General features: G+C 39.3%; 1 long non-coding RNA gene across 1 annotated transcript in view; it reads right to left on the bottom strand.

Moving 5' to 3' along the window:
- LOC126356121 (uncharacterized) overlaps positions 1 to 20313 on the bottom strand; it is a 207243-nt gene extending 186930 nt beyond the window's left edge. The window contains exons 1-2 of the long non-coding RNA XR_007565594.1: positions 20216 to 20313; positions 19448 to 19523 (exon numbers count right to left, since the gene is read on the bottom strand). This is a non-coding gene — a long non-coding RNA (uncharacterized LOC126356121). The remainder of the gene's footprint in view (positions 1 to 19447; positions 19524 to 20215) is intronic.
- Between the last annotated feature and the right edge of the window lie 3958 nt (positions 20314 to 24271).

Genomic DNA, 24271 nt, shown 5'->3' with positions numbered 1-24271 from the left:
TAAACTGTCGACAGACGAGGTTGGCCTGTACACTTTTGTGCTGCATGTGTTCCTTCAGGTTTCCACTCCACTATCACATCAGAAACAGTGGATGTAGGGGTGTTCAGGAGTGTGGAAATTACACTTAGACATATGACACAAGTGACACCCAATCACCTGACCATGTTCAAAGTTGGTGAGTTCCGTGGAGTGCCCCATTCTGCTCTGATGTCTAATGGCTACTGAGGTCACTGATATGGAGTACCTGGCAATGGGTGACAGCACACTGCACCTAATATGAATGTTTTTTGGGTGTCTAGTTACTTTTGATCAATAGTGCATGTAATGGGGGTGGTTGCCAAACCCCACAATATCTGGGGTTTGGTTCCACCACAGATTGTGGAAAATTGATGGTGCACTGGCTAGGCATGAGCATTTTGGGAACTGTGCTACTTGTTCATTGTGCAATGGGTACAGCAGTGTCTTCAGTCATACTTAGTTCACACACCTTCCCATTCTACATTTGGACAGCATGGTCACTGATTCTACATGCACTGTGCATCTGGCATCTGTGTGGCTGTCACTCTTCACCAGGTGGGGTTGCTATCACCTGGATGCATGTACATTGGTATACATGGGTAGTTGACTGGTGCTAAATGTTCTGGCTGATGAATGTATATGCTCGCAGGCTGCACTTGGTTCGGGCCCATTTGCTAAATGCTTCTGCAGTTGTTGGTGTGGAAGGGGTTACTTCTGCTTAGGTGCAGCTTTGGCAACTATTTCCACATCACCTGGATAGCTTGGTGCATGGTGCACAATGGCTGTGTTGTTTCTGTAAGGCATATGTGCCCACCTGTTGGTGGTGTAGCTGTAAAGTACGTCCTACTTTGTGCATTTCTGACTGAACAGTCTTTGTGCTACATCAGTACTAAATTAAGGAAATTGTTTGCTATTACAGCTCAGATTTTTACAGAAAACATGGGAACCCACAATTGTCATCAGAATGCAACAAAAATATTGTTTCCACATAAGTTACTTTCTCTCAAATGATCAGCTGGTGGTTAGTGTGAGCCACACATTCTTGTTCTTATAATAATGCAAGTCACAGATTTCATCTCCTCTAACATTTACCTAACCTTGTTCCTGGATGCAGTAATTCTTAGTCTCTTTCCAGTTCACAGTCTGCAAAAGGTTCTTTTTCTGTGAAATTAGTCCTTTTTTCAACTTATGGGCAATTACAGCTTCAGCTAGTCCTATTATTCAGTTCTATGCTGTAAGGCCAACTTGAAGAAAAACATGAGACATAAAACAGAAAATAATGGTCTTTGGACTGCGCATAGTGATGCATAGTATAGTTCATGGCAACAATGGGAATGTGAAAATGGTGAAGCAAATAGCAAACAACATGGTCTGTATACCTTTGTCAAGATGAGCGACAAGTACTGCCGTCTGTGTTTTTTCCGTAGTAGTAAAAGCATGATAGTGTCTTTTGTATGACACGTGTTAGTGTGGGTATCAGAATATGTATACAAAGCTCAGAAACAGCCAACATAGATCCTTCATTAATTAATTTTGCAGTTCATACCATGGAAAGATAAGTTTCAGATACTTGCATGAGGCCATGTAGTGTGCCTGTGGTTCCTACAGTTAGTGCTCCTTCATGACTGACTGAAACTGGAGGCTGTACAGCTGGCTGAGCAACAATAGTACGTATTTACATAATGGGTACTGAGATTTCTGTATTATGAACAATGGCTCTTACTTTCTTGGTATGCAATGAAACTTAATTTCATACAGATCACCAGTACTACTTATCAAGAACATTTTGTCGATTTGTACATTCTAAGAGGTATCAAACAAGAACAAAGCTGATCCAATAATCTTGTAAGCTTGTATTTTGTTCAGTTCGTCATTGTGTGTTCCAAAAGCCTTCTGGAAGGCAAGGGACATAACATCAACCTGGATGCCAATGTCTTGTACCATCTGGATCTCTCATGGACAGAATGAGTTGAACTTCACAATTTCTTTGATATTTCCTCTTTCCCCATTTTCACTGTGTTGATACCTACTGAGGTCACATGTCCCCAAGGAGGTCATAACACACGAGCAAACACATATTCCACAATTGTAAAACATACTGATGACAGATTAGTCTTTCCAACAAATGTTCTTGAAAGGATAGATCATTTGCAGCTTTCGTCACCTGGAATTGCTTGGTGCTCTGATGTTACACAAATAAGATTTGCCATTAGATATAGATGTTTACTTCCAGCTAAGCTCATACAAGGAAAGTCACACCCTTAAAAGAACGCTCTGCACATAATTTAGATCTGTACCAGTTAGGCTCCTATCCCCAGAGCTCATTAAAGGCTTGTGGTGCATATGGAATCACAACAGAGGAAACAGTTCATGGGAGGTGCAAGAGAATGGCCTGAAGGAGGTTTCATGTTTGGAGATGGACATGACTACACCACTAAGAAATTACCTGATTTGTCAACATACGCTACGTAACATGTCTACAATAAATGAACTCCCAGCCATTTAAGACAATAGAGGAAGAGGTATCATAAAAATATTCTACCCGAAAGGTACCAGACATGGGTCTCTGACTTTTCTTATGACAGTGTTCCATACTCCAAGAATACTACTGAAATCAGTGAATGCTAATCTGTCTTAATCTGTTTCGTTGTGAACTGCATAAAATGTAACATAGGAGTATCATACCTTGCAAAATGCTTTTGGTCACAGTGGCACATATGGCTGCATGTTATCAGTAGGCCAAACAGTGAAGCTGAAACTTGTCACATTGTGCTACATGCCTCCAATGAGCTAAGTCACAATTCAGCCAACTTTCAAAGTACTGAGTCATACATTGCGCTAGTGACCAAACGAAGTGTTCAACCCACAGCGTGCAGAGTGTAGTTCAGGCTGGAGGTGAAATTCAAATCATGACATGGGCATACTCATTCCAGGCCATGTATTTCAATATTCTTTCATTCCCATTCCCATTTTCATCGCAAATACTGTGAACTGTCTTCTTATGCTTAGGGCCCAAAGAATACAGTGTGCTTTTTCAACATTTTTAAAAAAGTACATTACCTTGTTCTCATTTAATGTGGACACACTCTTCTACGTAGTCAATCCATGAATATTGCATTGATGCAAAGCACTGCTAGATTCCAATTCAAAATGGCTAAATGGACAAAATAAGAATAGTGGTGTTTATGCATAAGTAGTTTCAATGGTAACATTCTCACGTTGAATGGGGATAATGCCATGGGACAGAGCATGGGAAGAAAATGCTTCTCACTCAAAGGAAGATGGTTTTGACATTAGTGACCCATTTACAGGAAGACCTTCAGAATTTGATGATCATCATAAATGCATTAACCCATGATGATCCAAATCACTGCACTCAAGACCCTGACAATTTGATGAAGTATAACCATGTATTCATTGTGCAGCATTTCAAAACAGAAGGTTCAACGAAAGGATATGGGCACAAGCCAAACCATTGTTGGCCATATGTGCATTACCCATTTGCTTGTCATTGATTAGTGTGTGAACACTACTGACCATTTCTATCCTGTACCATTACTGATGACTAGAAAATTTCTTTTTGCTAATGTAAGGGAAAGAATAGAAAGGAATGCTTTAGTCCAAACAAAACAGCAATGCCATACAGACTTGCGTGCACCCACACAAGATAATGTTACAAATATGATAGAGTAGTGACCGTATGGTGTACTAAGAGTTGCATGAGGTGTACACTTCCTGTTTGCATTTGTTGTCAACAGACATCTAGCAGATGCAGTACCAGAACAACCAGGAAGACAGTGTGAAGTGATTATATTCCACAATAACAGCCACTGATATTCTGCTGGACTGGCAAGAAACACTGTACTACAATTAGGTTGGGAAGTCATTGTGCACCCACCTTTTTTCACCTTACCTTGCACTCTCTGGTTCAAATGTCTCTAAGCACGATGGGACTTAACATCGGAGGTCCAAAGTCCCCTAGAACTTTGGTTAGTTAGCTTTAAGTAGTTCTAAGGACATAACACACATCAATGCCCATGGCAGGATTTGAACCTGCGACCATAGCAGTAGCAGTGCACTTCCGGACTGAAGTGCCTAGAATCACTTAGCCACAGCTGCTGGCACACCCTACAGTTTTAATCTTTACTGCTCTGTTCAATGATCTTCACATACTTCCTTTTGGGGTGGAAATACACTTTTAATGTGGATCTAAGTTACTTTTGCTACAAAACCACATAAATTGTTCAGTTATGGATTCAGAAAGTTACCCCAACATTTGCAGACTGTAGTGAACAGTGAAGCAGATTATATTGTTTATGATCACTTAAGTCCCCATAAGTAGTAAAAGGTTAAGCCTGGAATAATATTTGCGACTCTCCGTCACTCTGCCAATCATATAAATTGTCTTAAACCTACAGGCCAACTGTGTGAAGGATTGTGGTAGACCGATGGAGTGAGAATGTCAGTGAGGGGATGGAGTAGCAGAGGGTGTAATATAGGAGGCACAGGCACAGGGACAGGGACGGAGCTATGCACGGGAATGGGCTCTATATGTGTAGGGAGTACTGAGGGAAGGAAGATTATGGAACTTTAGTATGAGGCAAGGGGAACTCTCATATGTTTTAGGGAAGCTGGTATGGGAGTGGAACGGGTGAGAGGTGTGGTGATGGGTCTCGAGAGGGCAGTACACAGGTTGTGGAGTTACCAACATGTCACCGTGTACTCAGTAGCATGTTGCCATTGGGCAGAAGGCGAGGATTGAGTGTTGCTGTTGCACACAAATGGGCTGGGCTAATTCATATCTCAGTCAAGCAGCAAAATACTGCTTTGGGAGAGAGGAATTGATTAGACGATACTCTCCATTTCAAGGCATGATCATGAAGTTAAAGGGCACTGGCTATGAATGTGGTTAACTTTTTCCAGTCCCATAGCACTGGCAGTTTTCCTATTTAAGCAGCTCAACTATACTGAGGGATACTATTTTAAATAAAATATATTTTATCTGAAGATGATTTTAATATGAGCCACATCTACAGACTGAGAAACTGTGATCTAAACATTACTACTAATTGCTGTGTGCCAATTAGTAATGTTAGCTTACCTTTATAATGTTAATTTGCTACTTACAAATTCGTCTTCTTTCTCTTTGATTACAAATCCCTTGCAATGTACCATAGTACACATTTTAAATGCAACTGCACACATGTGACTAATGTTTTGTCATTACAAAGGCACTGCCAATTTTCAGTGCGAATTATGTAATACGTAATTAGTATAGAGTATCAAGCTCGTGTATAAAATTTTGAACAACTGTTCACAAAAATATTTTTGCACACCACCAATGAAGAATTGTCAAAGAAAACCTTAAAGTGATAACTTTAACATGTAATTAAGCTACTGAAGAAAGTGAAAATCTCACCTGCTAATACCTCCTGTCTGTACCTCTTGTGGCTCATGCAAAAAATTAAAAAGCTGAACAACTTCACAGCAGCTGAACTTGAATGTGAATCACACCTTGAAATGTGGCAGTGGTATGTCATCTCACTGAACATGCTCATATTAATGTTAAAGTTGCTAAACTAAAATAGTGATGGAGATTAAAAATAATGTGCAATGACAAGTAGATGCATTTGAAATTTTATGATAGTCGGATTGATGAGAACTGCATAATTATTAAAGTGAATCACAAAATATTTGAAACTTTGAGCTTGATAGTCTGAATTTACTAGAGCTGCCAGCTGCCATACACTGCCAGTCACACAGCAGGGCAAAGGTGCCCACAACAAGGAAGTCAACATTGTGGGAATGAGACCATAACTGCTAGATGTTGGTATGCTGGTGTGAGGATACTGCCAGTGACCAAAACAGAAGTACAGCATAGTTTGCTAGAATGAACACCCCTCATGAAAGAGGAAAGGGGGAAAGGAATAACAGACGATTATTGAATTGGACTGTCAAAGCTAGGAGATTCAGAAATTGTCATGTATAATTCTGATAGTGTGTACACTGAATTTCAGGTTGCTTATTACCAACACATTAAAAAGTGTTGAGCCACAGTGGTTCATAGTTCTGTGTGGCAGATGTCGTAGATCACATGCCATGTAGTGTAGAAGAGTTGTGGCAACTTGAAACTTTAAATACATATGTGACCCACTTTCTGGCCTCAAGAATACTTTATGATTTTATGATATTTGTCTCTTTACATGTTTACTAACCTGCTGGTGTTACTTGTTTAGAATAATTCATCATTAGTTCATATTTGGGATTCAAACATGCTCACTGGTAAGGAAGTTTGTGTTGAGGATGTACCCATGGATACTTAAGGTGCAGGGTGAGCACATAAGTTTACATTTCAATTGAGTCACGAAAACATGTGAGGCAGCTTCTTACTGATGTGAGCAGTTCATTCAAGGAACATTGTTGGTTAGGGCTTGAAATAATTATTCCATGTGAATTGTTTTGCATTGATTAGCACATGGTTGGTTAGCTTCCAAACTACAGTCAATAGCTATTGCATTTCACATTGCTACAGCAGACTGCAACATGATTGAAATACAGCACTGTAGGCATCCAAATGACTATAAATGGCATTCTCCTGTAAAAATGCATCTGTGGCTACTGGTATCAGTGTATCAGCCTCACTGCGTTGTAGCTGTACACACAGAACAAGTGAGACTGATGTTTCATTATGAACAGGCAGAAGCAACTTCATACTGTGGACTGTGTTAAGGTGATGTGTAGAAACGTATATCTAATATACCTACACTATCTCCTTTTCAAAGTGTACTATGCGACATTGGTAGCAATGATACATGGCATCATAAAGCACAAATGTTGTAACAGCCTAACACACACCCATAGTAAGAGAGCAACAGTGACTCGGAACTTCTATACCTGTATGCTAGCTCTTCACAAACACGTCCAGCCTCACCACACTTGTTGGTGACAGTTTTGCTAATTCTCAGTACTGATGACGTCATATCAGGCAGTCCTTACAGGGACTCCTGTTAAAACTTCCACAAGAAACTAATGAAACATTTATACAAAATCCAACTGAAATGTAAATTTGTATTTTGTGATATGCAAAAGATGAGTTAATCACTTGGAGGGGAAAGAAAATCTCAAAACTGAAGGCTTTAAAATAATCTATAAGAACATAATCTGATTTTGGCACATTCTAACATTAATTGGGAAGCTGCTAGAGCAGTTTCTGTGAAAAATTCTGAAGCTTCTTTGTATCTCTGTGGTCATGGCTAACAGATGGAAGCTGATATTATGACAGCAGTAAAACAATGTGACTAATGTGAACACACCCAATATACAGGAAACTGCAAATAAGACATTTTTGCCGAGTAGTGACATGATCAAAGGCATAGCTGGACTGGGGCAGCCCAATGATGAGGGTCCCAATGGCACTTACAAAAAGGAAATAAAACAAATTAAAATAGAAACAAAGTGAAAAAATAGGTGGAACATCTAAGCACGACCACAAATATCCATAGCTTGTTGAGGGGCTACAGCAGTGCTCTGGAATTAGTCCTTTGAAGGTGAACTGAATGGATTTTGGTCCACTCAGCCTGTCAGTAGCTAACAGGATGGAGCTTGACTTCCAGCACTCCAGTACCTCATGAGAAACTAGTACTTCTCTTCACTGTGTGAAGGCAATACAGAATTCTCTGACCAGTCATTAGCACAGAAGTTAGCACACACATGGAATGACTTCAGTGAAGTCACCAGCACTGCTATCATTACTGCATGCCTCCTAGCAGCTTTAAACAGATGATAATGAATTTAATAAGTTATTGAGAGATGAGGATGCTAGCACAAGGTAGACTAAAGGTGGGTTTGATGCAGTTCTCCATTCCAGACTGAAGATAACAATAACTAGAGAACAAAGCTGTTACTGAAGGGTGCAGTGATGTAATGCAGAGTGTGACTTTGTATGTAAATTGACGGCATGGTCTTGCTATTGTTAGGTAGCACTGATTGGGCCAAATTACCAGTTGTTAAGATGGCCTGTGACAAAGCTGTGTTTTGTGAATCTGTGGAGGATGCAAGGGGAAATTACATCATGCAGTGTCCACAGTTGAATTTTTCCTCCATTATAGGAATAGTGATCTCTGGAAAAAGTGCTTTGGTCCAGCTTCAGACAAAAAACGTTTTGTCCAACACCAATGAAATGTCATATTGTTTGTTATTCTATTTCCACCATGAGAGAACACATGCACTCCATCAATTAAATGCAGCACAGACCAATTTCAATATATAAACAAGTCATCCTACTGATTTTATATATATAATCAGAAGATATGTTTTGCACATTTTTACCAACCTGATTCGTGGAAATGGAGGGGAAGAGATGATTGTGAAGTAACGAGAAATAGTCTTAAAGGCCACTTTTGATTTATTCAATGTATTGTGTATAGACATAAATCCAGTAAAGAGAATGTAATACTCCAACTAGTAAATTAAAATAAACGTAATTTACAAGGTTGATGTCAAATAGAACTAGCTCAAATTTTCTAGCTTTGGGTATTTTTAAAACGGGTTGCTCTAAAGCACACTGAATTTCATGCAAAACATTCTCTCATTTGGAAGAACCATGAAAAAGTTTGTCTTCAATAACATGTAACGTGTGTTTTGTAATGGGGTGTTTATTCCTAGAATTTGTGGCTCTGATGGACAAAACATGTGCTCTACAGTGAATGAATGTATGGCAGCTTATGTCCCTTCTTTTCTGACAAGGGTGCAGACTCCTGAGATAGAACCACTAAAATTAGCAGCACTGTTGAAAGAATAAGATAATCTGTAAGAGCTTTTTCTTTAGTTTTGTAGCAATTGCTGTTAATATGGATTCAGCTGAAGTGCTTATCAACTCGAGACATAAAAATCTTTTCTTCACTTCAACTGATAAAAACAGTGCAACATCTCAAATTACTAAAGGAAATTGACTTTGGTTGGATATATTTCTAGATTTGTCTGCTATTAATGAAAAATATTTGTCGTGGAGAAGTTTCCTCTTGAAAGTCTAAAGACTCCCCAAAAAGTCAAATTCTGATGCAGTATACTTAATAAGATATGTGAACCTTTAACTCTGAAATTAACACAGAAGAATGGTGTCGCTTTTCAGTACTACCTTACTAATTAGGTTCATATTTTGTTGTATGGGGTATTTCATCCTTACTAATGAAATACAGACTTCGAATTAATGATGACAATGCTTTGCAATTTAAAGCTTTTACGTTTTCATTTTGTTTAAATATCTGTGCATCAATTGGAGCATTTAATTCCAGTAAGCTACAATTTTCAAGTGAAATGGCTCTTGCATGTTTCTCTGACTTTGTGTGCCTTTCTAGTTTCCCTGTGCTTCCAGTAGCTTTTCTAAAGTCAGTGAAAGGAAAGGAACAGAAATGAACACTCCTCCTGTTTTATGTAGAGTTCAGATATCGCTTTTTTAATGCATTTCACACAATTCGCAGGAAGCTCCACCCTGCTCGTGATCGAAGTTCAACAAATTGTGCTTACACTCCCATTTTTGCTGATACTTAACCTCACATTCACTACTTCGTTTAGAATTGCAATTTATGGATGGGCCAGAAATAGCACATTTATCATTTGAAAACTGTGGAAGGGAAACTGATGACTTATTAGACCTATGCAGTTAGTCAGTAGAGTCACACTTGTGTGCCTTTTGCAATACACTGTCTTTATTAGAAAAGAAAGAAATTAAACTTTGTTGATTCGACATTCAGTTTATAACAAAAAGAAGTGTTAGTGCCAAAATATAAAGACTGCATGTAGTACACTACATAATCACATCACACTTGCATAGTAACTTGTCGACTGACAGTTACAACCTTACAACAATTTCAACAATGCATTGCATTTTTATACAACAATAAAAGCTTAGATTATACACATAGAGCAGTGTTGCCAAACATTTCATTCACTAAATAAAACAGGATCCTCAGTCTTTTACATTTAGTAACATTCAAAATAAGCAAGGTGGTCCACTGAAATAGCAGGGTTCTCAGTGTTCCATAAGACATAAACCACTCTCAACTAAAATGATCACACCATCACCCCCTCCCCTTTTCCCATGTTGAGCTGAAATCACAATAATTTGTTTGGACAAAATTGTCATAAATACCAAAAATCACATAATGTGGCTCATTTGTGGAGTGTCTGCTATGCTTACCGTAATCAGGGTCCGTGGGGAGCACACAGAGTATAATTAATTTCTTCAGCTGCTTTACCCACAATTCCTTTTTGTCTACCTCACTAATTTGTGAACAGCATGCTTAACAGAGCATTCCTTTCAATTTCCACATTCCACATGTATACAATTGCGGCCAGCCTCTGGCTGATTGTTAGTGCTGGTGAGGGCAGTCATGGGTGCCCCTGTCGTTCCCACCACTACGCAGCATAAAACCGCTACTTTCCCTGACTGGCAGATGTTCTTGGAACTGGAAGTACAAGCAAACACAAATATGTGGCAACTGTTTGTCAATATTCATTTACGTTACACTGCACAATAGTACTGCATACCGTAAAAGAAGACTGAGCGAGGTGGCACAGTGGTTAAACACTGGACTCGCATTTGGAAGGACGACGGTCCAATCCCACATCCGGCCATCCTGATTTAGGTTTTCCGTGCTTTCCCTAAATCACTCTAGGCAAATGCCAGGATGGTTGCTCTGAAAGGGCATGGCAGACTTCCTTCCCTAATCTGATGAGACCGATGACGACGCTGTCTGGTCTCCTTCCCCATAAACCAACGAACCTAAAAGAAGTATTGCTAACTACACTGCTGGCCATTAAAATATCTACACCATGAAGATGATGTGCTAAAGACATAAAATTTGACAGAAAGAAGATGCTGTGATACGAAAATGATCAGCTTGTCAGGGCATTCACACAAGCTTGGAGCCGATGGCGACACCTAAAACGTGCTGACATGAGGAACATTCCCAACCGATTTCTCATTACACAAACAGCAGTTGACCAGTGTTGCCTGGTGAAACGTTGTTGTGATACTTGGTGTGAGGAGGAGAAATGCATACCAAGCCTATCACGGTTGAAGTTCATCGTATGGCGACATTGCTGCTCCTGTTGGTTGAGATCCAATGACTGTTAGCAGAATATGGAAATCGTGGGTTCAGGGGGTAATACATAAAACCATAGTGGTTTCCAACAGACATATATCACTAGCACTCGAGATGATAGGCATCTTATTCGCATGGGTGTTGTGGATCATGCCGCCACGTCTCGAACCCTGAGCCAACAGATGGGGACGTTTGCAAGACAACCACCATCTGCACAGTAATTTGTTTCCAGGAGCATGGACTACCATCTTGGTGACCATGGCTGTGATTACCCTTCATACTGCATCACATACAGAAGGGTCTGCGTGGTGTACTCAATGACGAACCTGGGTGCACAAATGGATAAACATCACTATTTTGGATGAATCCAGGTTCTGTTTACACCATCATGATGATCGCATCTTTGTTTGGCGACATCACTGTGAGCGCACATTGGAAGAGTGTATTCATCACCATACTGGCATATCACCTGACGTGATGATACGGGGTGCCACTGGTTACTCGTCTCCTTCACCTCTTGTTCGCATTGACTGCACTTTGAACAGTGGACGTTACAATTCATGTGTGTTAATCCTGTAGCTCTACCCTTTGTTCGATCCCTGCAAAACCCTGCATTTCAACAGGATAATGCAGGGTTACATGTTGCAAGTCTTCCATGGGCTGTTCTGGATATGGTAAATGTTCGGCTGCTGACGTGGCCAGCACATCTTCCTGATCTCTCACCAATTGGAAACTTCTGGTCAATGGTGGCTGAGCAACTGACAGCTGACAATGTGCCAGTCGCTACTCTTGATGAATTGTGCTATCATGTTGAAGCTGCATGGGCAGCTGTACCTGTACACGCCATCCAAGCTCTGTTGGCCTCAATGCCCAGGCATATCAAGGCCATTATTATGGACAGAGGTGGTTGTTCTGGTTACTGGTTTATCAGGATCTATGCATGCACATTGTGTGAAAATGTAATCACATTTCAGTTCTAGTATAATATTTGTCCAATGAATACCCGTTTATCTGGATTTCTTCTTGGTGCAGCAGTTCTAAAGGCCAGCAGTGTACTATTACCAGCTATATTTGTCAGTCTTCTTGTTGTGCTGGTCTCCCACTCAGCATCTCCGCTATATGGTGAGTAGCAACTTTCCTTTCCACAATATAATTAAAACAGAGTAGCATGTAGTAGTATGCTCAATGAGACTCCCCCTGCAGGTCCAGAGTAAGTATAAGCCTGAGGTATTCCTGCCTGTCGTAAGACGTGACTAAGAGGAGTCGCCCCCCTCAAAATGGTAGTTTGCGGCTTCATCTGGAAACGGACGGTTCAACGACTTACATTTGTGGTCATCTTGTTTTTTTGACTATTCTGGTTCCTTCCTTCCTCTGTTTCCTTTCCCAGTCCTCCTCCCTCTGTCTTCCTTTTTACCTTGCTGTGTTATCCTCTTGTACTGACTGGTACACTTTTCTTGACCTTAGATAGTGCTCAGCTGCTTTCAGTCATCAAAGTGGGCTATGAAGTTATCTCTGTTCGAACCTATGTTCCGACACCTACGCGCTTCTACCAGTCTGGCAGGTGTGATTAGCACTGTCTTGTTCTAATGCAGCTACATGCATCACTTGTAGTAGGGACGCCCATGAAGGTGACAGTCCGCCTCTGTCGCCTTGTTACGTGAACTGTCAGGGTGAGCATGCAGTGCCCTCTCGTGACTGTCACATCTACAAGGATGAACACTGTATACAGGAAATTCGGGTCAAAGAGAAAGTGTCCACCTTGCCTGCTCGCAAGTTTTTTGCTAGGAGGCCCACGCTGCTCCTAGTGGGGAAATACGGTACCATCCTTGCCTCTCCTCAGCCTACCAGGGAGGTGTCGAGGCAGACATGCTATCTGACCTTTAGTGGTACAATCGTCTGTTTAGCCAGTGCTAAGATCGCCCAGTCAACGTCTCCTCTTCCTCACATCACCCCTAAGACACAAGCACCTTCATCAGCTTCTGCAAAGGCTAAAACCGAGAAGTCAGATGCACGGGCATTCGAGAAGGAACGGTCCCATGAGGACTCCTTACGTACCAGGAACTCCCAGCCATCGACCAGTACTTTGCTTCCTATGAGACTTCTTGGAAGGTCGTGTAGTCAAAGTTCACCTTCTCCGCCACTGCGCATTTCTTCTCCTGCGACACACAGCAGATGTCGCCTCAGGCCACCATCCTTTTCGCCTGGCTGCACCCCTGGTAGCTGAACATCGGGATGTTCACCGGCACAGGAAGCTCTACCTCCCGACAATCTTAAAATGGTGGCTGACGAACCTATTGAAAAACTAGACTACTATACTCTGCCTATTGATAGCGGCAGCAGTGCTCGCTCAAAGCCAGGCCCTTGGTGGCCTCCGAGGTGACCCCTTATTGTTCGTTTTTTCTTTTTTTTCTCACGATGGCACTTACTTATTGGAATATTCGTGGTATTTGCTCCAACACTTGCACTGGAGCTTGTAGTAGCTCTCCAGGAAAATGTCTTTTAAGTACCTTTTCCCCACAATTTATACATGCAATATAAAAATAAAAATATTTAATGCATCCACAGAACTGACTTCAGCAATATTTTTAGAACCTGTACACAATACATAACTGACTGTTGCCAACTGATACGTTTGTTAACCTTGGAAAATTATGTCCACAGAGTGAAGAAAATTTGTTGTTGCTCCCATTTTTCACAATTGAAAGTGATGCATAACATAAAGAATAGTTGTTTTTAATATGATGCTAACTGAAGACTGTGTGTTACATCAAATTAAAATGGTCCAAAGTCAAACACGGAGTGGTAGAAATAAAAATAAGTATTCAGCAGCTGGTAGCTACATTTCTTACAGTAATTTCATCAGTTAATGACCGCATTGCCTTTCACGGGTTCAATGCTAGACCCATAATTTTGGAGACAGAACAACGGACAGGAATAGATGTGTGCTAGAATACCAAATTCAGTAAACCAATATTTTTAGGCAACCCAGGGAAGGCAAATTTTCACGTATAACACAGGCACATCAATACACCAACACATAAATACGCACTATGAGCACTGTGAGACATCACCCAATCTTCCGAACATCATGACCCCTTAGGTTTATAGGAAAAATTATGCTAAGACGCCACAAAAAACTTTCCAAAAACTTCATTACATACAATACTCGCTGCAACTGAAAAAGCACAAAATGAAAATGTTGTAGAGAAACAAAATACCTAAATTACAAAATCAATAAGTACCACAATGATCTTCAGTGCTCACATTAAAGTATTAAGAAGAGGTGCAGCTCTAATCCCTAGAAACATTTTGGCGCTCATGAAACAAAAATCACATGTCGGTACACAGTACAAAACAACTCTCAATCCGACTGATTCCATTGCTTTTTCAAAGACCAAGCGACAGGACCCCAAGCAAGTTTCCAAAGTTTCAATCCTAGGAACTCAGCAGACCTTTGGCAGAACTTTAAAAGAATCACAAGTCAAAACCAGAAAGATGACCACAAGGAGTCATGAAGGGCAAGAAGGCAACTGTTTTTCCAAAACCTACTAAAGTGGTACACTCAAACCTATAATGTGAAAATTTCAACAAAGTTGAAGAAGGAACTGCACATACAGACTAGTGAACTTTTTAACACACAATCTACAGCCTACTGTGATGATCAAACTAACTACATAAGATACCGTCTCAGCACAATGGGGAATAACACAGGGTAACTGGTGTGGATAGAGCAACACCTCAACACAACTCACAATACTGCACTCGGGTTAATAATAAATCCCTTACAAACAGAATCCAAGAAAGCTGTCAAATCCAATATGTGTTTTAAGAATAATTTTTACTGGGTTGTTGTTTTATGTTAATAATCATATTGAGAAATAGTTACCTGAAACTTAAACCCAACAAGTAGGAGCCCCATAAAGTTCAATAATTCAAACTTCAGTCATGTATGGCAGACATCACTGAACAGGCACAGTTTAATGAAGAGTTACGTCTCTCTCTTTCAAATTCTAAAGGTGGCAGGGGTAAAATAAAGGGAGTGAAAGGCTATTTACAATGTGTACAGAAACCAGATGGCAGTTGAGGGGCACAAAAGGGAAGCAGTAATCACCAAGGGATTGAGACAGGGTTGTAGCCTCTCGCCAATGCTATTCAATCTGTATATTGAGCAAGCAGTAAAGGAAACAAAAGAAAAATTCAGAGTAGGTATTAAAATGCATGGAGAAGAAATAAAAACTGAGATTCGCCGATAACATCGTAATTCTGTCAGAGACAGCAAAGGACTTGAAAGAGCAGTTAAATGGAATGGATACTGTCTTGAGAGGAGGATATAAGATGAACATAAACAAAAGCAAAATGAGGATAAGGAATGTAGTTGAATGAAGTCAGGTGATGCTGAGGGAATTAGATTAGGAAGTGAGAAGCTTAAAGTAGTATAGGAGTTTTGCTATTTGGGGAGCAAAATAACTGGTGGTCAAAGTAGAGGACATAAAATGTAGACTGGCAATGGCAAGGAAAGCGTTTCTGAAGAAGAAAAATTTGTTAACATAGAGTATAGATTTAAATGTCAGGAAGTTGTTTCTGAAAGTATTTGTATGGAGTGTAACCATGTATGGAAGTGAAATATGGACAATAATTAGTTTGGACAAAAAGAAGATAGATTTCGAAATTTGGTGCTACAGAAGAATGCTGAAGATTAGATGGGTAGATCATATAACTAATGAGAAGGTATTGAATAGAATTGGGGAGAAGTTTGTGGCACAATTTGACAAGAAGGGATTTGTTGGTAGGACATGGTCCGAGTCATCAGGGGATCACAAATTTGGCATTAGAGGGCAGCAGGGAGGGTAAAAATTGTAGAGGGAGATAATGAGATGCATACACTAAGCAGATTCATAAGGATGAAGGTTGCATTAAATATTGGGAGATGTACCTTGCACAGGATAGTGGCATGGAGAGATGCATCAAGCTAGTCTCAGGACTAAAAACAGCAGATGTGTATGGCCTCCTTGTGTCTCGCTGCTACCAATGATATTGTATCTACCAAGACAAATAGATAAATTAATATAGTAGAAGAGTAGATGGCAAAAGGTGAATAAGGGTAAAATTGGCTGACTCACAGTTAAGGGAGACAAAGGCAAGTTCTCATAACTTACTGTTTTCAGTCACTGCTGCTGCTGCTGCTGCTGCTGCTTTGCAGACAACTCCAACAACTACATTATCACAGTATATGCTACTGAACAGGCCGCTGCCAGGAAAGTTACACACAGTTTGTGAGTGCACATCAATGTCTCGCATCTCAGCATTTCTTCACACTAACTACTACTTTCTTCACTCCATTTTTCATTGTATGACCTGTATTTTGCACTGTCCCCATCCTTGTCCTATCTTTGTCATTGTTATATACAATGCACTCCGTTTTTTGCACTTAGTAACTCATGCACAATATATTAGCACTAACCTCTTTCTTGCCGATTACTGTGTTCCACCATAAAGTTCTCAGATTTTTGAATCTAGCCCAGTACAGTCCCAAATAATCAGTCTTCCATTCTCATCCTGACTGGTAAGTCTTCCCTAACCCAAGGCTCTAGGTGAATTTTCCAAACTCAATCCCTTTTCCTAAACTTCTCCAGTTCCTTTCCCTGCATCCCTCTTCCTTCTTTCAACCCTTCTGAGGACGGAACCAGTGGCTCCAAAAGTGTGTATGTGTGTGACCCCTTCTGCCCCACTGAGTAGATGTTTTTATCTAACGGCAACAAACTGTCAGACTCTCCAAACTGTGTTGTAGGCTGCCATACATGTGGTGGGAGGCATACTTCCGATAATGACAATAGACACGGGTGACGCAGCAAGTGTTATTCCCCTAGGCCTGTTTGAAAAAGTGTCATCTGATTAACCTGCCTAATTTATGGCAGGATTTTAGCAGCCATAGCATAGCACACAATCTCACATAATTAAATGGCAGACCTGTGTTCTGCTGGTGATATTGAATGTAGCAATGATAAGCATGTTGCTCATAATAAAGGCATTAATCATGGACTGCCTGATGTTCATTTGTCTTGTGAGGAGGAGGCTATAGTAGATGCCTACATAGAGGAAATTTTATATTATGTTCACAAATGTAAAGCACAGTCCCAGCTCATTGGATGAAAATTGTCAGGTGATCAAATCACAGTTCATCAACATAGAAAATAACAAATCTTGACACCAACATACTGAAATACTCACTAGATTGAATACTGAACAGAAAATTAAATTGAAGTTATGAGAATCTGTCTTTAACTAAAATTCAGAAAAAAGGTATAGTTATTATTTCTTGGAAATGAGCTGAGATATTTGAAGAAAAAGCTAGTGTTATCTGAATATTTTAGCACTTGAACCATTCTGTCTACCTTCCTGCCCATTCCTTGTTTGGAATGGACAGCTGTAGTGAGAGTTAAACCTGATGAAGCAATTGGGCCATAAAACAGCTACAGCTAACAAGAGGTTAGATATTGGGCTAAGTCTGGGAGAAGTATTAAACTGGTATTGCCTATGAGGGAAATTACAATTTTCTCGTCAGATTCACACAGGATTACCATTTTATTAAATCAACAAATCCAGTGGATCCAAAGGATCAGGTACTTAATTTCAATTAATTTCAATTAATTTCAGTGTGTCATACTCGTAGACACTTCTAGAAAGACCATGCTTTTATCTTCACAGGTCATACCTACCAGTTTAGAATGATTTTGTTTACTTTCAATGTGAGTGGTGGTTTGATTATAGCACCAATGGATTATTTATTAGGCCTGGAATTACTTTGTGTATGATTTGTTGACTGCCACACTTAGGAAGAGCATGAGGAGATGTTGGAGGAAGTTTTATATCAATTTCAGCAACATGATGTTACAGGCAGTTTCAAAAAATGAAATGTTGTGGTGAGAAAATGAATTTGTTGGAGCACATAATTATGCCTCGAAGTGTCCTAACTGATAACAAAAATACAACCAGTTCATTACTTTCCAGTATCCCAGACAAAGAGGCAATTAAAAGTACCTTTAGATTTATCCAACTTCTAGCGTAACTTCATTCCAGACCAATTATTAAACGCAGATCCATTACTGAACTTTCTACACAACAGATATCATAGAATTGGTCACAAGTATGCCAATCTGCTTTCAGTAAAATCAAAAATGCACTAGCTATTCCACAATAATTGTACCATCTGGATATGTACCAGGTCGGGAGCCTGCCCTTCCATATCAGAGGCATTTACAGTACATGAACTGTCTGTACAATACTCTTTGCTAGTGAGCCAGATAGCCACTGAGTTAGAAGTCCTCACAATTATATGTACTTTTAGGAAATTCCATCTTTGTTTTGTTGGTAATCACAACACTGGTTCAGTTCGACAATACGGTTTTGAAATAGCTTACGTAAAGGGAGAGAATGATGTAGTAACTTGGAATCTAAGGGATAAAGTACTAAATATAAGATCTTACTGATGCAAGATAAAATTTATTATCTGCATCAACTATATTTAGTTACGTGTCACACCTCAGAGACAGACCACCCCCTCCTTCCCCCCCCCCCCCCCCCCCCCCACCAGGTGGAGAGAAATCTGTAACTAGTGCATCAGGTGGGTTAAGGGTAAGTTGTATTCACACTGTGTGCTTATCAATAATGTATTACATTATTGCTGTCTCATGAGGTATGATAACTGGTAAAAGCTAAGCTTGTGCACCCATAGAGCACTGGGGATCCTGGAGTGGCTAAATGTGCTGAGAAAATCAGTGAGTATTGCTATTTTCCTTTCCTCCAAAGCAGCGTGTAATGGATTATCCACAAATGCCTAGTCTGTCAAAATGTTGAACCTTTGAACCATGGCTCCAAAGGTGAGCTACACCTAGTCATTACCAAGAAACCCCTGCAAATCCTTGCCATTCACTTAAGGTGGTCCCCTTCCCTGGAGCTGTGCAGGTGTTACACATTGTTACAATATGTGAGCTATTTTCTACATAAGTCAACTTACATATATTGAAAAGTGCCACTAGTGCAGTGACAATGGCAGGCAATTAAAAATTACTTCTTGATTGCCAACATGTGGAGTGTAATCATTTCTGATAATGAACAAAACTTTAATAGTGTAAAATGTAAAAAGTTCCTGCATGTTTATTAAATTGAACAGATCCTAAAATCAAGTTACCATCCTGAAAGTAAACCTGGAGAAAGAGAGCTTTTAGAGTTGGACGGGTTAATGAGAACTACTGCTTTAAACAAGAAATTTTTTGGCCAAATTCCTTTTCATTATTTCAAGGATATTTTAATAATCTACTTCATACCTCTATAGAATGATCCATTACTCTGTTAGTCTCAACCTCTTCACCCTCTGCTTTATATATGTGACACTATCCTCACCTGCACAAAACATTATGTATGAGAACAGATGTATGTAGAATAGCTGAGATGTGAACAGAAACAGATGAAAACATTTCTGAAAGATATTTATTGGCAGAAATGACTTTTACTTGGGTAGCTCAGTCAGCAGACCATATGCAAGTGAAAGGCAAAGGTTCACAGTGCAAGTTGGGGACATTTATCATAGCTTCAAAAGCCACAGGTATTGAACACTTACCACAAGTCAACAAAAATTTGAATCTGAGGACTAATTTTTGTAAAAACTATTACATAACTCTGAATATCTATTTGAGTTGTTTACAATTAACAAAGATATAATGTTACTTAAAAACCGTCTTGATTGCAAATATTTTTATTCATATGACCGGTTTCGGTTAATTCAGAACCATCTTCAGATCTGATATTTCAGTTACAGGGGTAACCCGTCCAAATCCAGCAGTTTTCACATGCTATGTCACGTGATGCGATGTAGCATGTGAAAACTGCTGGATTTGGATGGGTTACTCCTGTAACTGAAATATCAGATCTGAAGAGGGTTCTGAATGAACTGAAACCAGTCATATGAATAAAAATATTTTCAATCAAGACGATTTTTAAGTGACTTTATAATTTCACTGATTGCTGTTGTCCCATAAGACATTGTCTGTTTTTGCAAAATAACAAAGATATGTAAATTAGTATAATGTTACTACCTAGCCAGTGTTTCAAGCACCGGATCTGAGGACGGCCACGTTTGCTGGTTTTGATGCCAGCAGCTTTCATTGTCTCAACCTCCCAAAGACTGCTGTCATTTGCTATAAAACAAAGGCACATTCTGTGTAAAGGTACTTTTTAGTAGTGTACTGTTACTTAGTTATGAGTTTATTTATGATAAAAATTGTAAATTAATTCCGATGTCTAACAAACAATTCTGAAAAATAAAAGTAGTGCACTTGTAACGCTGCTGATGGGTAAAAAAACCAAATAGGTAACTGAAATGTGATTCAAATGTAATTACATTTTAAATAGTAAAACCTTAAAAGTACACTAGGGATAAAGAATATGTTATGTGACACTATTTGCTAGTATTAACTGTTTCAATTTTATAAAGTTGTATGTCTTAATAATTACTAGGACATTCTGTTCTCGTGTGTGCTTGTGTTTGGCTAATGGGGTGGTGAAGGGGAGGAGGATGGTGGGGAAGTGGGGGGTGGAAAGGCAATTGTGTTATTTCAGTCACAATATACATGCCTACTGAACTTCAAACTGTAATCCCTCCTTAGTTGCTCAAGAAGAGGCCAAAAGCACCAGCTTCAAATATTTTCTGGTTAAGCAGCCCTCAATGAAACAAAACTAAAGAGAAAAAAATGCTGAGTAGTCCACTATGCCTCACTCATCAACATATTAGTGTATAAACCATGTAAAATGTGCCCTGCAGGAATGCCACCCCAGTACAGTATCTTGTCAATATACAGAAAAGGGCAAAGAGTCATCAGATAAAATATAGAGCAAGATACCAAACGGGGAACAAATAATTATAACACAGAACTGTAAGAGACTTTGCCCAACATGAAACACCTATGATAAAGTGGCATGGGGATGCAGGGGAGTGGAAGGATGTCATGGTGTGGTAATCTAATGGAAGTGGAGGAAACCAAGAAGATATTTAGGTGACAAATCTCATGCTGCAAAGAAAGTTGTTTTTCAGTTGTGGTTCTTAGATGATGTACACATTGGTGCGGCTATTGTTTAATTTGACACTCATTCTAATGTGAGTCAACTTTAAGTCAAAGACATCAAAGTGCATGAAACAAAAAAATAAAATAAAATCAGCTCCATTTGCAAAGTGAAGGTAGGTGAAAGTAACAAGATACGTTAACTCATTAGAAAACAAGGATTGGTGACATTCATGTGAATTATCCATTTTCCATATCAGACTAATTAAACACTAGGTTAATTATACAGAAATAAGGAAAGGATGTGTACTTTTAACACACAACATATACTGCAAAATGTTGGCCAGACTTGCAGCAGTTTCAGAATATGATGCAAGTACTGTGTGTGTGGAGTACTGGAGTGAATCTAGTTTGTGCTCATCTCTAAGGCCTTGAGTGCAATAATGGAGGCATGCAGAATATTTTAGAGAGCTACAAGTGGGTGGGAGGGAGAGGTCCAATTTTAAATGGATATATTTACTAACAAAGAAACATAACTACTTGGAGAATAGGACAAATGGACATACTGCAGTGAAGAACAATGAGTAGGCCTGCAGTTCTAATGCACAAAAATTAGCTACATACAAAATGTCACATACAAACACACAAATGGAGCATTTGAAGTATACAAAACACATGGAGTGGAAGATTCTGTACATTTTCTCACAGATGGTTGTGGGCCTTGGCTTTTCAGTACAGACTGTCCAATCTGTACAATTGAAAAGCCAGCAGGTGATGTTTCAAGTGATAACTGTATCAAAAATCTGCAGGTGCCAGTCATTGAATATTGGCCATTGTTCTGACTGGGTCAGACGTGGGAATGTTCCAACACATTGCAAAAGAGTATTCTCGGTAAAATAACAATTTGCAATTTAGAAATTTAGATGGCTAACAGGTGTTCAATTTGACACCTGGAGAAAAATGTTATTTCAAAATGGTACAGATGCCACACTGCAGATACAAGTGTTGAAAAGCACAGAACAACAGTGTTTGGGAGGGGAGAGCCACAATGTTATTCAGTCTGTACAATGAACAAGAAGTTCAAAAAAGGAGATGGAAGGAAAACATTGTTTCTGAATGAACTTTAATTAGTGAGAGATGGAAAATCACTTGGGAGAGCAGTTAAATAAATGTCTTTAAAGAGATTAAAAGATGAACAACAAAAGTGAAACAAATGTAATGGAAAGTAGTTTAATTAAATCAAGTGATTGTGAGTGAATCAGATCATGGAATTACACACATGAAGCAAGACATTATTGTATAATAGGATGCCACAAAAATATGTGGCATTCTCCCTTGGTTTAAACTGACAGGGGTTAGATATTTTATCTAACAATTTACAGTACAAGTTCCCTCTTATGAAATTTGTTGTACATGATCCAGAAGAGTTCATTGGTCTTCTGACTGGTTTGTTGTGGGCCATCCTGATCTACTCTCTAATCCCAACTACTTCACCTCGCAGTGTAACACACTCGATTATTTTCTGGACTACTCTAATTTCTCCCTCCTCCTGAAGTTCTTTTCTCTGTAGCTCCCCCAGGTATGATGGAAGATACTCTTTGTCCTCTTAACATAAGACCTCTCATTCTTTCCCTTCTTGTCATTGTTTCTGTGGTGAAACTCTTCATTTCTTATAATTTGGGCCACTGATTTTCCAACATTTCTATGTAGAACGACATCTCTAACACTTTGATCCTGACCTCTTCCGGTTTTCTCACAATACTTAATTTAGAAGGAACACATAATTGTACAGATGTCAATTAACAATGCTCCCCCACCCTGACCCCTACACCCCAGTCTTTTATGACCCATGAAGAAATGTTAACTGTGCCTCTAGCATTATTTGATTGCACGTTTCCCAATACTTTGTTTAACTCTTAATCTTCATTGGCTAACCAATGCCTTCTAACTCCTCTTCTATTGTGTCATCAGACAACTTGTACCCACATAGATGCCTTAATATATACTTGGCACCTATCAGCTCAGTACACTGAGTTCAACAGTGAAACTAACTTCGCACTCTTAATGTTTGTTCCTTTGGTCTAATTTTACCAAAGGTTGCTTTGACTTTTTTATATGCTCAATAGTCCTACCAATGACTATTTCACTTTTGTTTTCTTCAAATTTTTCTGCTGTCATTCCACTTTGACTTTTCTGCTTTCCTATTTATTTTACACTTAAATTTCTTATAATGATGTATTCCTATCTCTTACTGCAGATTTTTGTATTTCCTTACTTAAGAAATTTCAGTATTTCCTCTGTAACACAATGTTTCTTTACGGTTGCCTTGTACATACTTACATTTGTCTGATCAACTTATGTGATTATCATTTTCAGATAAATCCCTTTCTCTTCAACTGACCTGCCTATTACAGTACTCATTCCCACAGTATTTACTGCTTCAGAGAACTTCAGACACACAAAATTCTTCCAAGTACTCCACTTCCTGCACCACCAATAGTTCTGGACAATTCTTATAAGCTTCAGTCTATTCATCATTATTAAATTGTGATATAGCTCTATATCTGCTCCCAGGTACACCTTGCAATCCAATATCAGATTTTGCAAAAGGTATCAAAATGATGTAATCCAACTAGAATCTTCTCACGACTCTACATTATTTCGAAAATTAATAGAAGAGGTACATTTCGAATAGTATGTTCATAATTAACTTATAGAACAATTGAATTTGTGTTTTTTACTTTGTCACTCCCATTGCCATGTTACGTGTTTCGCAATTCTGCCTTCTATTACATTGCCTACTACAGTATACCAATCACTCATGATTATTAGATTTCCATCCTCCTTTCATAAATATTTTGTCATATATTTTCACTCTCTCATTATCAAATTGTGATACCTGAACTATTAGTGGTTTTTTCCCCTGTCAATTCTGATGAGCATAATGTTATTACTGGGGAAGTCCAACAGCAGCCAGAGGCTGACACTCATGGATGCTCACAGAGCCTCTCATCTGTGCACTCTACTGGTCAGCTGACAGCTTTTGGAGATAGGACTGGCCATCTCTAACTCAGTCACGTTTGCCTTGATGTG

Source organism: Schistocerca gregaria, chromosome 3, assembly GCF_023897955.1.
Source record: "Schistocerca gregaria isolate iqSchGreg1 chromosome 3, iqSchGreg1.2, whole genome shotgun sequence".
NCBI lineage: Eukaryota > Metazoa > Arthropoda > Insecta > Orthoptera > Acrididae > Schistocerca > Schistocerca gregaria.
The sequence above is the reverse complement of the archived record's forward strand: the minus strand, read 5'-3'. Positions and strand labels throughout refer to the sequence as shown.